General features: G+C 39.0%; 1 non-coding gene across 1 annotated transcript; it reads left to right on the top strand.

The window, feature by feature from the left end:
• Positions 1-11,053: 11,053 nt before the first annotated feature.
• Positions 11,054-11,128, top strand: Trnae-cuc (transfer RNA glutamic acid (anticodon CUC)). Its single transcript has one exon. It is a non-coding gene; the product is annotated as a tRNA-Glu (tRNA).
• The last annotated feature ends 6,898 nt before the right edge of the window (positions 11,129-18,026 follow it).

The raw sequence follows: 18,026 nt of genomic DNA, 5'->3' as shown, positions 1-18,026 counted from the left end.
ACATTTACTAGTAAATTAAATCCTTTGAAATATGGTACGTCTTCATCTTTTTATACCTATAGCATGGTGCTGTAGTATGTAGATACTCATATGTGAATATCAGCTTATCTCACGCTATTTACTATATCCTACGCCAAACACTGAATGCAATACTAAAGGATTTTCCATACTATGTTTTTTCACTACACTACAATAACTGTTCAAACTAAAATGTAGTTTCAAGTTTCAGCAAATCTGACATTTTTGAAAAACATCAGTAGCTTCCAAAATATGTAACATAACTCTATAGAACTGCTATACGATATTTTTGTACCAAAACACACATACTATTAAAACGTCAAACTCTTATCTTCGCATCTCATCTATGTAGAGTGTAAAATATCGATTTATTTTGGAAATTTTATTCTACTGAAATTCAAACTTGAGAATAAGTCCGTTTATACATTTCTGAACCATTTGTGTAACATATTACATGATTTTAGGTAGCCATATGTTTCAGTCTGCTGTTGCACAGTACGAAGCTGGTATTCCGAGGCCAGCAGCTCGGACGTTTTGCTTAGTAGTGGAGAACGAAAGGAGGGCGCAGCAAATCTGTTCCTCTCCGGCGTTAACTCTCATGTGTCGGTAGGTATCTAGCGCCCGTGTTACCCATCATCATCTATTTAATCTTGTGACAAAGATTTAGAACAAAGTAAATGTTTACTTTTGAAAGCAAGTGAAACTAATGCGTTTATAGCAGCGGAACTCATGATTTAGACACGTTTTTACCTTTGTTGTAACCAAAAAGTTTCAAACAAAACTCGACAAAGAATTTTCCTGATGATTTTGCATTAAGATATCAACACAGAATATTGGAGTTAAGATTTCAGTTTGAACGGTTTCGTTTTTAAATAAATATGGAACTTGAAATTTTAGAAGATTTACATATACAAATTTTTACATAATATCTTTAACACAATTATTACTGTCAGTTATCGTTCAGAGAAGATGATGCAGTTTGTATTAGTTTCTCATATTTAAAAATTTTTTATACCAGTCAGATCCTGAAAGAAGAACTCTTGCTTAGCGCAACGCTGTACACACACTTTGCGTAAGGGACAGTTGGTGGCGTCCTTTCAAACCCTCTTTTAATTATCCACAGGAAATGGGAGCAGTCACTGTGGTTAGTGTTCTCTCCGCCATCAGCTGATAGGGGGAGAACTACTGAAGTGAGAAGGCATCAGGCATCTGTTCTCTGAACAACATTTAGGCTACATATTTACAGTCTCTGTAGACTGATTCAGGAAACTTGTTTCTTTTATTAATAAACACAGTAGCTTGTCAGATGCGGAGGAGGTAATTATGACCAGTACTGACCACTTTCAAATACAGCAATGTAAGTGATAGACACGGGAAACACACATACACACACACACACACACACACACACACACACACACACACACACACACACAAATGAGCATTATAGAAGAAAAGCGTCTGAACAGATTGCTCCTTCCTTACAGATCAATTGAGAGTAGACCTCTGTACTGACAGTCAGCTTGGCGACAGAGTATGTCATAAGGAAACAGTGGTCGCGTGTGTAAAGCAAAATGTAGCCACAGCAAGAAATTTTAGAAAGATCAAGCATATAGATAGTTTTATAACCGCTTCAGAAAATATCGTAACGTCTGTCGTATAGAGACAGGTTTTGCTCCTCATCTAAAAAGAAAACATTACTGTCGGAAAGAATAATGTATACATCAGCATTTTGAATGTGCATCATTATATGACTAAAGCACACCAGTAAGATACACCGGAAGAATTTTAGTAAGTATAATAAGGTACTGCATGTGTTTTATTCAGGTCACAAGTGCACCATATTATTCAACGCTCTTTTGGCTTAAAAATCCTACTTTATAAATTAATCTCCGTTCATTGTGACACCTTGGGCCACCTTACTTGGAGGGCCTGTATATGTGCACGGTATCACTCTATCGGTTGAGGTTGGAGCAAACGTCTTACTGTATCAATAACGTCCCCATCAGCTATGTACTCCTTCCCATGGAGCGCCTGAGTCATTGGCCCAAACAGGCGAAGTCGGAAACTGCGAGATCAGAGGCGTAGGGTGCATGAGGAAGAACAGTCGAATGAAGATTTCTGAGCTCCCTCAGATGTGCAGACTTGTGTGAGTCCTACTGTGCAGAGAAGAGTTAGTGACCCATGGATCGCTGTTCAGTGCCGTGTCTCTGTAGACTTTCTACAACCGTCTATGCATGCCTGCGATGCTCTGGTTCTATGCCCAAAGAATTTTAATGGCAGCTTTCTTCTTGGAACGCACGCCTGTGACATACGCCATTTTGAAGGGTACATACGGTGCTTCCACCAGTGTTAACATCATGAAACTATAGGCGCTGAAGCGGAAAATATTCCACTACGTCCCATGACAGATGATCCATTTTTCTTACTGGAACTTACGTTGAACAGAAAATGTGCTGCATCAGTTACCACAAAAAAGCCTTTTTTGAAAAAATTATCTGATGGGTCAATGTCTTTTCTCCTTTTTGGTTTGCCTGTACTGTGGTGCGGTTCCTTTCGCTGCTAACTGTACTTATCTAATAGCATTTTTATTTCACAGTTATTTCATTCTGGTTGATTCCTATATTAAGACACAAACGAATTACAGACATTAGCTGCCAGTGAATTTGATTTACAGCAATCCGACAATTTTAGTATGTGCTTAACAACCGCCAGATACTGGTTTCTTTTATCGCAAACCACGTCTGCGGGCGGGTTTCATCTACTATCCTTCTAGAAGAGTCTACGCTACCTCCACCAGAAACTGTCTTTGTCTCAGAATGCATTCTCAATGATTAACTACAGATGTAACGACAATTTGTATGATTTGTAGATTGTTTACTGTTTTAACTGTATGTAAGAGTAAAAGAAATGTAATGTGCCCTACAAAAATATTGTGATGATTCAGGTAGTTGTAACTCTATTCAGAATATATGTAACGTAAACTCACTGGTCTGGTACGAAAAGTTTTACCTGCGCAAAATTTTGTTGAGAGCGGAGTGACAAATAGAAGGAGTCAGTTGATGCTGTTCCTTGTTAATGTGATGATGGACAAACGGGTTGTGCCGTTTCATTAGTGGAAGGTTTTACGACGAGGACACAGTTAAGGTAATGACCAGGAGGAACCAATTTCATGATGCCGAAACGAGCGGAGTGCAAAAGTTTAGTTTCCAGAAACCTATCGTTGTAGCGTCGCTGATGAGCTCGATGTTGAGGGCCCACAAGCCCCCCCCCCCCCCCCCTTGTAGCATTTTTCACAGTAAAATACAAATTTTTAATGACATAGAGGACGAAATAAGCGTCGAACGAAAAAACTACAAAGAACAAGAATTTGAACTGAAGTAGGTATTGTGAGGAGCAAAGTGCACATAACTTGAAAAGTGAAAAGTGTAAAATAAAACTGATGCCACGCTACTGAAGTAAATCACTACGTGGACGTCCAACGTTTTCAATGAAAAGCAGTGTTCGGACGTTAGCCGCAGGACACTCTGGCCCCATTCCCTTCGAAAGCTTTAAACATTGAGAGTGATACTACGGGATAGCGAATCGGAGCTGCTGCAAAAAATTATTGGCATATTCTAGATTATTTTCTTTGTTTACAGTGTAGCTCACCACCATCTAATAGTCTCCATGCTATGTCGAAAACATCTGACGTGGTATGGCTCACCAATTGTCAATTACTGACGGAGATCTCAGACGAGCAAGCAGCTGATAAATATTTGAGCGATGGACACTACTTGATACATCTGAGTAAATATTTATCTTGCATCGGAGTGTCTTTCGACATTTAGCTAACAGCAAAACGTATGGCAACGTTAATACCAAAATCAAACATGTACAGTGAAATGGTGTCGTGTCTGTTCGATGTGATTGGCACACAAAATCAAAGTGGATTGAGCATTATTTTTTTCCTTTTGGTCCGAAGAATTCTGTGCTTCTTCATTATTGTACAGATGTACAATAATGTTACAACAGTTATATACAACCAATTTCAAATAAAACAATTGCATCCCAAAAGGTTACACCTTGAAGAAATACTACAAATGTAAGTACCCATAAAAAGACGTTTTAGAGTTCATAAAATAAAAAGTATATATGTACTGAAGCGCCAAATAAATTGGAATGCTTATTCAGAGATATGTAAATAGGCCAAATATGGTGCTGCAGTCAGCAACGCCTAAATATCACAACTGTCTCGCGCAGTTTTTAAATCGGTTACTACTTCTACAGTGGCAGGTTATCAAGATTTACGTGAGTTTTAACGTGGTGTTATAGTCGGCCCACGAGCGATGGGACACAGCACCTCCGAGTTAGCAATGAAGTACGGATTTTCCAGTACGACCACTTTACAAGTCTGCCGTGAATATAAGGAGTATGGTAAAATATCAAATCTCCGACGCCACTGTGGCAGGAAAAAGGTCCTGCAAGAAAGGGACCAACGAAGATTGAAGAGAATCGTTCAGCAGGACAGAAGTGCAGCCCTTCCGCAAATTGCTGCATATTTCAATGCCGGGTCATCAACAAGTGTCAGCGAGCGAACCATTCAAGGAAACATAATCGATATGGACTTTCGGAGTCGAAGGACTACCCGTGTACCCTTGATGACTACACGACACAAATTGTAATGCCTCGTCTGGGCCGACACTGTTCTGTTGATGACTGGAAACATGTTGCCTGGTCGGACGAGTCTCGTTTGCATCGAGTGGATGGACGTGTATGGATAAGGTGACTAGCTCATGAATCGATTGCACTGGTGGGGACTCTGTAATGGTATTAGATGTGTGCAGCTGGAATGACATGACGCCCATGATAAGTGTAGATACAACTCTGACCGGTGACACGTACGTAAGCACCCTGTCTGATCACCTGCATCCATTCAAGTCCATTGTACATTCCGAAGGACATGGGCAATTCCAACAGAACGATGCTGCTCCCCACACGAACAGATTGCTACAGAGTGGCTCCAGGAATACTCTTCTGAGTTTCAACACTTCTGCTGGCCACCAAACTCTCCAGACGTGAACATTATTGAGCATAAAGGAGATGCCTTACAATAGATGTGGAATATTCATTCAGAATATATTTAACTGGAAAAGACTTATTAAACAACCCGACATGGAATTTTTTCAATATCTCCATTTAGACCCTGTTTGGTAGCAGTTAAACAGGCATTTACCGGGCGCTCTTCATTAATATAGTGGTATTCTTAGCTTATTACCGAAGAGTGTGTCTTCGGAATAACACTTCATCACGTATAACTGAATTTGTTGTTACCAAACCTTTACGTTTTGCTACTAGGGAGGGAGGGCAGAAATTCGAAGAAAAATACGGTTTTCGATAAATAGAGATATTCCTTCATAATGTACATGAAAAAGAGTGGAGCTTCTATTTGAAGCTTGTTTTTATGTGTTCCCGTTTTAACATTGTTTCATTGTTTTTGGAAATTCAACCCAGAAGGGGGAGAAAAAGGTTTAAGATGAATTATGAAAATATTTCAATATGAAAGCATTTTTAAAGCTAAATCTATGAAAACATGAATTTTGCATGTCAGTCAACACAAGTAAGTGGTTCACAGACTCTGGAAACTCAACTCCAGGGGGGGTTAAAGTTTTCAGGGAAGTATTTCATTACGCAGTCATTTCTGAAGCTAAGGCTATGAATATTTTTGTTTGGATTCTCAGTCAGAAACAAAAGATATAAACATTTCACTGTTTTCGAATATCAACTCATAAGAGGGTGATATAAGGGTGAAACTTATTATGAAAATATTACTTTTCAGAAGCATTTTTAAAGCTAAATCTTTGCAAATTGTTGTTTGGGTTCTCGATTAGAAATGAAAAATACGTTTCACTTTTTTTTTGATAATTCAACCCATAAGGTGGATGAAATAGGGCTAGACTGACTCACTGACTCGCCATCTCTCATCATCCAAACCGCTACGGACAGAAAGTTCAAATTTGTGAGGGTGTGGCCCTTATACTGAAGGTATCGTTTAAGAAGGAATCGTTCGAAATTCCACTCCTAACGCGGTGAAACAGGAGATGAAAGGCTTTTTGAAAATAGATCGTTATAAAGCAATTTTGAATCTTGAAATACGAAAATTGATATTTGGTTTCTCAGTCAGAAATAAAGAAAAAAATACGTGTTCAGTGTTTCGTGAATCCAGCCATTAAGAGGGTGAAACATCGAGTGAAAGTTTTTCAAAAATAGATCACTAATGAAGAACTACTAAAGCATTTTAGAGCTACATTTAAGAAAATTAGCAAAATTAGTATTTGAACACTCGATTGGAAATAAAAAATTGGTTTTCCGTGATTTTCGAAATTCAATCCATCTTTGGTGGATTATGGATCGAAACGTTTGAGAAAATATTCAACTACGTTAAAAAACATTTAAAGCTAAATCTATGAAAACTGGTATTTCAGTTATCGGTTAGGTATATTAAGAAATATGTGTTACAGGATGAAATTTTCTACAGATATATCTCAATAGGAGATGGTATTTCAATTCTCGGTTAAGTATAAAGAAATATGTCTTAGAAGATCTTAGGTTTTATGAAAATATATCCATAACAACGCAAAGGCATGGTTAGCAAAAATCTTGGACTCCACCTACCGCCTTCGCTTTTCGTTCAAAAGTACGTGTTCAATTTGTGAACAAAAGAAAAATAGAAAAGTTAATGCAGCCATTTATTTTACGCAAGCGAATCTACGATTCACGTCTAAGGAGATTCACCATGCGACTGTGACTACGAGATTTCAGATTTGTGGTAGTCGCAGATATGAAATGGTTGTTTATTACATTTCAGTTATTTTGTTTGTGTAATCTGATACCTGAAAAGACTGAAGGTACAGAGTTTCATAATATTTGATGAGATAACAATACTTTCCCAACTCTGAAAATCAAGATAGGTTCCATTCTTACGTTTGACTCTGTAGGAGGATTTGTAGTTTTCATCTTCTTTGGAAATACTGAGCAATAAATGAACAATTCGTAAACACTTTCCAGTTGTTGTTGTTGTAGTCTTCAGTCCTGAGAATGGTTTTATGCAGCTCTCCATGCTACTCTATAGTGTGCAAGATTCTTCATCTCCCAGTACCTATTGCAACCTACATCCTTCTGAATCTGCTTAGTGTATTCATCTACTGGTCTCCCTCTACGATTTTTACCCTCTACGCCGCGCTCTAATACTAAACTGGTCATCCCTTGATGCCTTAGAACATGTCCTACCAACCGATCCCTTCTCCTAGTCAAGTTGTACCACAAACTTCTATTCTCCATAATTCTATTCAATACCTTCTCACTAGTTAAGTGATCTACCTATCTAATCTTCATCATTCTTCTGTAGTACCACATTTCAAAAGCTTCTATTCTCTTCTTGTCCAAACTATTTATCGTCCATGTTTCACTTCCATACATGGCTACACTCCACACAAATACTATCAGAAACGACTTCCTGACACTTAAATCAATACTCGATATTAAGAGATTTCTCTTCTTCAGAAACGCCTTCTTCGCCACTGTCAGTCTATATATTGTATCTACTCTAGTTCCACTATCATCAGTTATTTTGCTCCCCAAATAGCAAAACTCCTTTACTACTTTAAGTGTCTCATTTCCTAATCTAATTCCCTCGGCATCACCCGACTTAATTCGACTACAATCCATTATCCTCGTTTTGTTTTTGTTGATGTTCATCTTATATACTTCTCCAAGACACTGTCCATTCCGTTCAACTGCTCTTCCAAGTCCGTTGCTGTCTCTGACAGAATGACAATGTGATCAGCGAATCTCAAAGTTTTTATTTCTTCTCCATGGATTTTAATAACTACTCAGAATTTTTCTTTTGTTTCCTTTACTGGTTGTTGAATATACAGATTGAATAACATCGTGGAGAGGCTATAACGCCGTCCCACACCTTTCCCAACCACTGCTTCTCTTTCATGCCCCTCGACTCTTATAACTGCCATATGGTTTCTGTACAAATTGTAAGCAGCATTTCACTTCTTGTATTTTATCTCTGCCACCTTCAGTATTTGAATGAGAGTATTCCAGTCAACACTGTCCAAAGCTTTCTCTAAGACTAGGTTTGCCTTTCCTTAATCTATTTTCTAAGATAAGTCCTAGGGTCAGTATTACCGCACGTGTTCCATTTCTGCGGAATCCAAACTGGTCTTCCCCGAGGTCGACTTTAACCAGTTTTTTTCATTCGTCTGTAAATAATTCGTGTTTGTACTTTCCAGTACAACTGTATAAAGTGACTAACTAACCAAATCCGTCCGAACAGACCTCGAAATACGCAACGGTATCGGCTGACCGCCTTATCATACTCGGCCTATAGGTGTCATTTCATGCGGATATTGAGGGCACGTTGTAAAAACAAAACCTTTTAGCAGAATACTATTGCTTTTCAAGACACAACAATCTCGGCCTAATTGTGCGCTGCTCATTAGAATCAGAGTTGGCGGCAAAGCGTTCTTGCCACTGAATTAGTCAGCACTTGTACAATCTGTTTTTTACTGTCACGTCGAACAGCTGCATATACAATAGTTTATTCCTATATTACCAAAAGCTTAGTAGTTGGCTTTGAGATTTTCAGCAGTTAAAATTTGGTTAGGTTAGCCTTGCTTTTCGATTATGCTTTAGATATGTTAGAGCTTTGTCCAGCTTAAATGTAGTTCAATTTATAGCTTCAGAGGCCGATAGTGCACCACAAATATCTAGCGTATAGTACTAAAGGAGTTCAACCCACGGAAGTTACTTTAAAGCTTACAAGAGTCTTGAAGACTCACAATTTCGACGTCATTTAAAGGCTGTACGACAAACAGAGAGTCGTATCTTCAGATGTATAACGTGGGAGGTTATCGTGAGGGTGCATTTGATTATGTTCTGTTGCCTGACGATCTTAATCATAAATTAGTGATCATGGGATGATGTTTCAAGAACGTAGGCACCATGATCCCTTAAAATGGAAGGGAGAAACTGTACTTCTGCTCAAATGTAATGAATGGAGGCACTTTTTAAAATATAATTGAAAAATGTAGTGCATGCTTTCAGATTCAACATGCAGCAAAATAACAGGTACACTTTCGTTATGTACCTACATACCGGCACTAATCAAATCAAAACTACCGATATCCGAGCAAAGCTGCAGATAACAGGTAGTAAAGAAGATATTCGAAAATTTTTGAAAGTTGATTGTTAATCTCCGTAGGCACAGATCTAATAGACTACCAAAAACCGTCGTGATATCCAATCATCCAGCACCCAACACCTTGCAAAATGCATGGAAGCAGTAGCAGTGTTACATCTGAGCTCATAATGTGCTGACGGTTGGGACCATGATCCATGGTGCGTGAGGGGATGTTGGGAGCAAGACTGCTGCTTCTTTAAAAGTCAGTATATTGTTGAATTTTCAAATTTAGCTGAAATAACAGTTTCCAGAAGTACAATACAGGAACTGATCACATTGTCAACAGCAAAAGCACAACATTTATTGGAGACTGCCTAATACCCTCAAGTCATTAACAAAACAACGTGTGCGTTGGCAGTAAGACCTAAATAAAATATGTGATACACTTGTAGGTGCTTCTCTCCTTTTATCTGGCCAGAATGGGAACACGAAGCTGGTCAGTCAGACGGTGCATGTATGGAGCAACGAGAAAAGATTTTTACACGCTCATTATCAAAGAAAGTTGCTGCACCTTCTCAATGCGTTTTGTTTATGAGGGCCGCCACACACACTGAGTAATCTGGTGTTGTATTGTGGAATCTGGAGGCATGAAGCTATGATAGCGATTACTGTGTGGGGCACACGGAGTGGATTCTTATTGTGATGTATGTATCCTGCAGATAGGAGCAGGTACTGCGATTTGGTGTGCCAATACCGCCATTTCTATTTAAAATTTACATACTGCGTTCCGACAGAGCTTCGTCAAACCTTGTTCACGGATGTTGCCATACACTGTTTGTGTCATTCATTGTAGTGGCGGATTCTACCTTATACGGCTCCTCTGAATCTGACTGATCAATGCATCTTGTTCTCTAAAGACAAATTTTGTATGAGTATACACTGTTGATGCACAGCCGGCTTCTTAGACTTGTAGATGGTACGGTACTTCTGTACTGTTTGGCTGTTTTCTGTTTCTAATGCTGAATTGTTTCTCAGTGGTCTGTGACATTTTCTCATAGTTTTATGATCTAGAATGTACTGATCTCCATATGTCAAAGTAAATCCAGTCAAGGTACCGATGTGTTTATGAATTGTTATTATGAACTTGTGTTTCTTTACAGTACACTCAAATTGAAGTTTTGAATGATTTTAAACTAAATTAAGTTGTCATTTTAAGCAGTTCTCTTACAGAGCGTTTTTTAACACATAATTTTTAAAAAATTAGTAAAAATATGAAGTACTTGTTCCACCATGCTAATGCTTAAATTCTTGCGCTAGTAAATGATTTAGAATTTTATTGAATCAGAGTGTTTAAATCGATTTACTATCTGCAATTTAAGTTTTCCATCGAAACTATTGATCTTGACTTGCATTACTAATAAGTGAATAAATGTTCAGTTATTAACCTGAGCTCAGTCAATCGATTCCACCCTCTTATCCTGCCCATCCTTACCATCCTGCTATCTTTTCATAACAGAGTGTGGTTGATTCATTGAGTGTGGTTGGGTACTTTGTGTTGCTTGCATTAAGGTAATTACTATTATGAAAGATAGAGGCTAAAACCATGGCTCATGAGCTGGTAGGGCAAGTATGTGAAAATAGTCACCTGCCTGTTGTGCGACAAATTACTGAACCCAATGAGGTAAGTTTGGCTGCTCCTGTAATTAGAGCTGCGTTTAATAAAAATACACAGTTCCCACAGACTGAGTGTAATTGGAGAGCTAATGATACACAGGGGTGCCGCAGAAGAGTTTTTGTGAAGTTTGGAAGGTAGAAGACTAGATACTGACGAAACTGAACCTGTGAGGCCGGGTCGTGAGTCGTGCTTGGGTAGCTCAGTTGGTAGAGCACTTGCCCGCTCAAGGCAAAGGTCCCGAGTTCGAGTCTCGGTCCGACACACAGTTTTAATCTGTCAGGAAGTTTCAGCTTTTACTTAGTTCCTAAAAACTGTGCTGGCTGGTGCCGACGTCAGGTTGGCACTGATTAACCGTGTGGCGTATCCAGAGATCTCAATGCGCGAGGTGTAGATGTGACCCAGCTGGCTGTTGCTACGATCACCGTAGCGTAATAGGAATGGGGACCTTGATATGTAAGCATACTCACACGGCTAGAGGTACTGGATGAGTGGCGTGAAGAAATAATATTATAATCGTAAATAAGCTCTGAACAAATATTTTCTCCCTATATAGTATTAAAATACTCGCATCCTCCGATGTTATGTAAAACATTTATTTCCCGCTTACTAATTCCTTTAAACAATTTCGGATTGCTTGAATTATTGTGCTTTTTGAGTAAGGGATCCACTAATGTCGAAAAAATTTTGTTCAGTGTGTGGCATGCCACACTCTAAAAACCTGCAAAATATTCCCTATCAAGTATCATTCACTTGGTATACCTACAAACCGATCTTCCGGCCTCCAAACATCTATACATCAATGCATCACGGAGTCTAACTTCCGAATTAACGAAAGCGCTCCTTTAATTCGTTCTGAAACACACCATCCTTTCTTTAGGACAATCTTACATCCACCTACGGATAACGGCGAGTCATACAGAAGCAAAGATAGAAAACATTTTGCCAAATGGCTAGCTCTTTGCACACATGGTGCACTTAAGACTCCACTAGGAAATGGTCAAAATCCTGCAGTCAATGTGCTCGTGTAGACTTTGACGGAATGAAGCGTCCCCAAGCTTATGATATAGTTGGTACTTGAGTGATAAACTTCATTCAAATTGGGGTTTTCTCGTAGGGTTATTACAGATGCAAATATATTTTCGTTTTGGTTTTTCGGTTTAGAAGAAACGATTTGTAAATAACATGTAAATATGCATGTGAACACTCAAACTAAGACTGGAAATGAATATGTTACACGAAAAACGAAGAAAATTCCTGTACTGTTTTGAATGGAGGCTGCCTCAATGCCACCTTTGAGTGAACTTGTCAACTGGTTTGTGAAGAGTACAGACATAGCAAGAGAGACGGAGATAAGCAAGTGGAGCGAAGCGAAAGGTCCTGTTTGATATCTAGAAACAGTGCTATGTCAGCCGCGCCCTCTTACTGGTGAGTTCAGACAGCCGTGAGATCTTGCTAGAAGCATGAGCTTCACAACAGCTACCGCTGAGGTCCTAGAATAGATCGGCTTTTGTTTATTTCTCAGCCGATTTTAAAAATTCAGGCAGCTAGTGTAAACTACGTGAAAGGGCTATTTATAGAAATTGTTTTCTAATTGACACAACAAAATTTTTAATCTATTTTGTTTAAAACCCTTCACTTAATATCAGGCATAATTACATAAGCATCTGCTAGAATTTAAGTATGAAAAGTTGCTCAAAGTTTTATTGTTGTTTCTTTAGCGGGAACTATATACTCTCTTTGAGTCGCTTTTATAACATTAATAGGGTAGTTCCTTATAAAATTATATGGATGTAGAGAAACATCACCTTTCCATTGCGTAATATGTTTAAATTCAGGAAAGTATCGTAAGCCTTCAAGTAATGGTCTGGTGGAGCTAAGGACGATATATCTTGCGGAAGAACTTCATTTCTTCCACTCTTCAGATGAAGTGTGCATAGCTTAACATAATCAAATAATGACAAATCAACAACTGATTATTTTTTCGATTGGTCTGAAATGTAACCAATATACTCTACTGGCCATTTAAATTGCTATACCCTGATGAAATGCAGATGATAAACGGCTATTTATTGGACAAATATATTATGCAAGAACTAACATCTGATTACATTTTCATGCAATTTGGGTACATAGATCTTGAGAAATCAGTAGCCAGAACAACCACCTCTGGCCGTAATAACGGCCTTGATACGCCTGGGCATTGAGTCAAATAGAGCGTGAATGGCGTGTACAGGTACAGCTACTCATCCAGCTTCAACACGATACCAGCGTTCATCAAGAGTAGTGACTGGCGTTTTCAATTGGTGAGAGATATGGAGATTCTGCTGGCCAGGGCAGCAGTCGAACGTTTTCTGTATCCGGAAAGGCCCGTGCAGGACCAGCAAAATGCAGTCGTGTATTATCCTGCTGAAATGTATGGTTTCGTAGGGATCGAATGAGGAGTAGAGCCACGGCTCGTAACATATCTGAAATGTAACGTCCACTATTCAAAGTACCGTCAGTGCGAACAAGAGGTGAGCGAGAAGTGTAATCAATGGCACCCCATACCATCATGAGGGGTGAGGCCAGTATGGCGATGACGAATACACCCTTCCAATGTGCGTTCACCACGATGTCGCCAAACACGGGTCCGACCATCATGATGCCATTCGTGCACCCAGGTTCGTCGTTGAGTACACCACCGCACGCGCTCTTGTCTGTGATGCAGGGTCAATGGTAAACGCAGCCATGGTCTCCGAGCTGATAGTCCATGCTCCCGCAAAACATCGTCGAACTGTTCGTGCAGATGATTGTTATCTTATTAAACGTCCCCATCTGTTGACTAAGGGATCGAGACGTGGCTGCACGATCCGTTACAGGCATGCGGATAAGATGCCTGTCATCTCGACTGCTAGTGATACGAGGGCGTTGGGATCCAGCACGGTGTTCCGTATTATCCTCCTGAACCCACCGATTCCATATTCTGCTAACAGTAATTCGAGCTCGACCAACGCGAGCAGCAATGTCATGATACGATAAACCGCAATCACGATAGGCTACAATCCGACCTTTATCTAAGTCGGGAACGTGATGGTACTCATTTCTTCTCCTTACACGAGGCATGACAACAACGTTTTACCAATCAATGCCGGTCAACTGCTGTTTGTGTATGAGAAAACGGTTGGAAACTTTCCTCATGTCAGAACGTTGTAGGTGTCGCCACCGGCGCCAACCTTGTGTGAATGCTCTGAAAAGCTGATCATTTGCATATCACAACATCTTCTTCCTGTCGGTTAAATTTCGCGTCTGTAGCACGTCATCTTCGTGGTGTACCAATTTAAATGGCCAGTAGTGTATTATTGTAGACCGACAAATTTGCTCTCTTCTTCTCCCATAAGGAGATAATATTTAAGTGAGTGTGGCCATAATATTTCATCCTTCATCGGGATTTCCGCGAGTGAACTGTAAAGAGGGAAGTTACAATTAGAAAAATCTGGAATAGCCAAAAGAAGGATAACAAGTCTGAATTTGATAGGGAAGCTAGAAAGTCTGATAAAGCATATACTGAGGTTCGGTCAAGATATAATGAGGGGTGAGTGTAGTGGAAACGAAAAGAAGGCAATTCAGATGACACAATTCAGTATCAAAATGGAGGTGAAAGTTTAATAATTGTGGGGACTGGAACACAGTAATAGGTGAAAGAGGATAAAGTTATTGGAGATAATGAGCTCGATAATAGGAATGTAAGGGGAGAAAGACTCTGAGATAAACTTCATTTGGCAATAGCTATTACACAGCTCGAAATTCGCAAACTGAGGGGATATAACTAGAAAAGGCCTGGAAATACGGTATATTCTAAGATGTCGAAATCAGACATTGTACAGTAAAACGTCCCCAAACGGTTATTGATTAATTATGAAAGGTTGATAGAGATTTAAGAGAACGAATCTTTAATCTTTTTGCCACATCATTAGTATTTTACTTTGAAATTCCTTGAACGCTTCACCATTTCTCTCCTTAATAATTTTGGGTTTATTCAGTTTTAATTCATACCAGATTAATGCCTGCTACCTCCCTCGTTTATACCGCATGGACTGATACAGATGTACTTAGTTCTACTTTAATCGAATTTTTATGTAGTTCACAGGTGGCAAAATTTTCTAAAATTTTAACGCTAATTGCGCCATAAAGGCATAAGATTTTGCGAAAATACTTCTGGTCTAAAAGTGATCTTAATAGCTAGAGTCAGCTGCCTTTTGAGTTATCAATGTGATTTCCATAAAAGTGTTCATCCCATAACACATATTTCTTTAAAAGTCAAATACCAGTTTTCATTGATTCAGCTTGAGATATGTTTCAACGTATGGAAATGCGTTCATAAAAATTTTCATCCCTTTTTTTAATCTTTGGCGGTTTAATTTCCAAAAATGCTCATACACGGATTTTTTTATGTGTGACCGAGAAACTGAACACAAATTTTTGTAGTCCTTGGTTAAGAACTGTGTTAATAGTGATATTTTTCAAAGCATATTGAACAGTATCTTAATTAACGATGCCTACAGTACAATAACAACATCCCCTCCCAATAACACGATCCTGTCGTTAGTTGTTAGGGCTGAACGATAACCCCTTAGGGACTGAATTTCCAAAAACAGTTAATAATGTAATCTTTTATCTGTAGTAGCTGATAAGGCAAAATCAAATCTTGGTAGATTTCGCTTAAAAAGTACTTTCATTGTGAAATATTCTCATGAAACTTTTCATCCCTGTTGCGCTCCCTTAGCGTCTGAATTTTGGAGAAACACTAAAAACTTACTTTTGATTTTTAGCTCAGAAGTATCATTTTTCTTGTATGTAGATTTACAACTGCTCTAGTATTTCTTTAATAATGATTTATTTTTAAAAAAATTTCCACCCACTATTTCACCCCCAGAGGTTAAAAATTTTGAAAGATGCTGAAATATATTTCTTAACTTCTGGCAAAAGAAATACCAGTTTCCATAGTTCTACCTTTAAAATTGCCCCGCTAGCGAAGTACTTCCAAAAAAATTTTCTTCTCCTGTTTTGCGAAAAATACCTCCTTAATCAACACCTATGTATAAGATCAACACTTTCTCCAGATTTCAAGTTTCATTCCTTAGCAGTCTGTTCTGGGTGATGAAGAGTCTGTCAGTGAGAGTCAGTCAATGAGAGTCAGTTATGACATTGCAGTATGTATATAAAAGGGGTGTGGTTGCTTTTAAATCTGTGGTGAAGCTCCCCTTTTTGATACGGCGCCCGTTCCACAGCGGGTTTCCACCATTCATCTCAATTTTCGGTAGATACATACCTGTCTAAAGTGTGTTGTAGAATATTTTCAACTTTATCCCCATATACTCAACATTTCCATTCTCAAAGATCAATGTTTGCTGACATTTCATAGTGAATAGTATTCTGGAAGTGATCATCTCTTGTAGATTGTAAGCTTTGCACATGTCTTTTGGATAAAAGCAGAGTTTGCACTTGTGAAAGTACTCACATAACGATGACACTCCCATATCCTTTTTGCTTTATCATCACCACACAGCGTGTCTCGTTATCTACGTCTCATTTTCCAACCTCTCTCTCTTTACCTGATCCAAGTGCTTATCTCTTCAGTTTGTGTTATGTCATGATTGTTGTCGAATGAAAACCTGCCTACCAAAGCACTTTCATCTGATTCAAGTTAGGTGTACATTGAAGGCCTGTACGAGGGGAAGAATTGTCTGGTGTGATAGAAGAAGAAACAGAAGTCGATTTAGAAGAGATATTGGATCCAGTAACAGAAACAGAAGTTGCGAGAGCTTAGGACCAAATAAGGCAGAAGGGATTCATAATATCCCAACAGAATCTCGAAAATCATTAGGAGAACTGTCAACAGAACGACTATTCACGTCGGTGAATAAAATTTATGAGTCTGGCAATATGGTCCACACAATTCCAAAGACTGCAAGAGGTGACACGTGCAAGAATTATTGCACGCTTAGCTTAACGGCTCAGGCATCCAAGTTGTAGAGAAGAAAAATATACAGAAGAAAGGAAAAGATTATTGAGGATGTGTTAGAGGACGATCTGTTTGGCCTTAGGAAAGATAAAGGCCCCAGGGAGGTAAATTTTACATTGCGGTCGATAATGGAAGTAAGTCTACAGAAAAATCAAGACACATACATAGGGTTTGTCGACCTCCAGAAAGCGTTCGCCCAAGGAAATCTGTGTGAGATGTAGGACATTTTGAGAAAAATAGGGTTTAGCTATAGAGAGAGACGGGTAAAATCCAATATGTACAAGAACCTAGAGGGAATAATAACAGTGAACGACCAAGAACGAAGTGCTCGTACTAAAAAGGGTGCAAGACAAGGAATTAAAATTCAAGGTGAAAGGGTACCAATGATACGATTTGTTGATGGCATTGCTATCCTGACTGAAAGTGAAGAAGAATTACATTATCTGCTGAATGGAATCGACAGTTTAATGAGTATGGAATGTGGTCTGAGAGTAAATCGAAGGAAGACTAAAGCAATGAGAAGTAGTAGAAACGAGAATAGGAAGAAAATAACCAATGACGGACGGAGCAAGGAGAACATCAAAGCTGGCAGAAAGGGCATTCCTGCCAAGAGAAGTCTGTTAGTATCAAACATTGATTTGAAAAAGAACTTTTGAGAATTACGTTTCTATCGCAGCATTGTGTGATAGTGAAATATGGACTTCACCGACTGTAGGAAAACCGGGGCAGAAGAGAATCGAGGAATTTGTGATGTGGTCCTACAGGCGAATGCTGAAGATTAAGCGGACTGATAAGTTAAGTAATTATTAGGTTTTGTGCGGAATCTTAGAGGAAAACAATATGTGGAAAACACTGATAAAAAGAAGGGACAGGATGATAGGGCATCTGTTAAGACACGAGGGAATGACTTCCATGGTACCAGACGGAGCAGTAGAGGGAAAAAACTATAGAGGATGAGAGAGCCTGGAATACATCCAGCAGACAGCCTAGGACGTAGGTTGCATGCACTACTCTGAGATGAAGATGTTGACACTGTAGAGAAATCAAACTAGTCAGAAGACTGATGACACAAAAAAAATTACGTGCTAGAAAGTGTACACATTATTGCAATCAACATTCTGGACGAATATTTCTCTATGATACCGGCTCACGTAACTGGG

The sequence above is a fragment of the Schistocerca gregaria genome, chromosome 8 (assembly GCF_023897955.1).
Source record: "Schistocerca gregaria isolate iqSchGreg1 chromosome 8, iqSchGreg1.2, whole genome shotgun sequence".
Lineage (NCBI taxonomy): Eukaryota > Metazoa > Arthropoda > Insecta > Orthoptera > Acrididae > Schistocerca > Schistocerca gregaria.
Note: the sequence above shows the minus strand (reverse complement) of the source record. Positions and strands in the feature narration are given on the sequence as shown.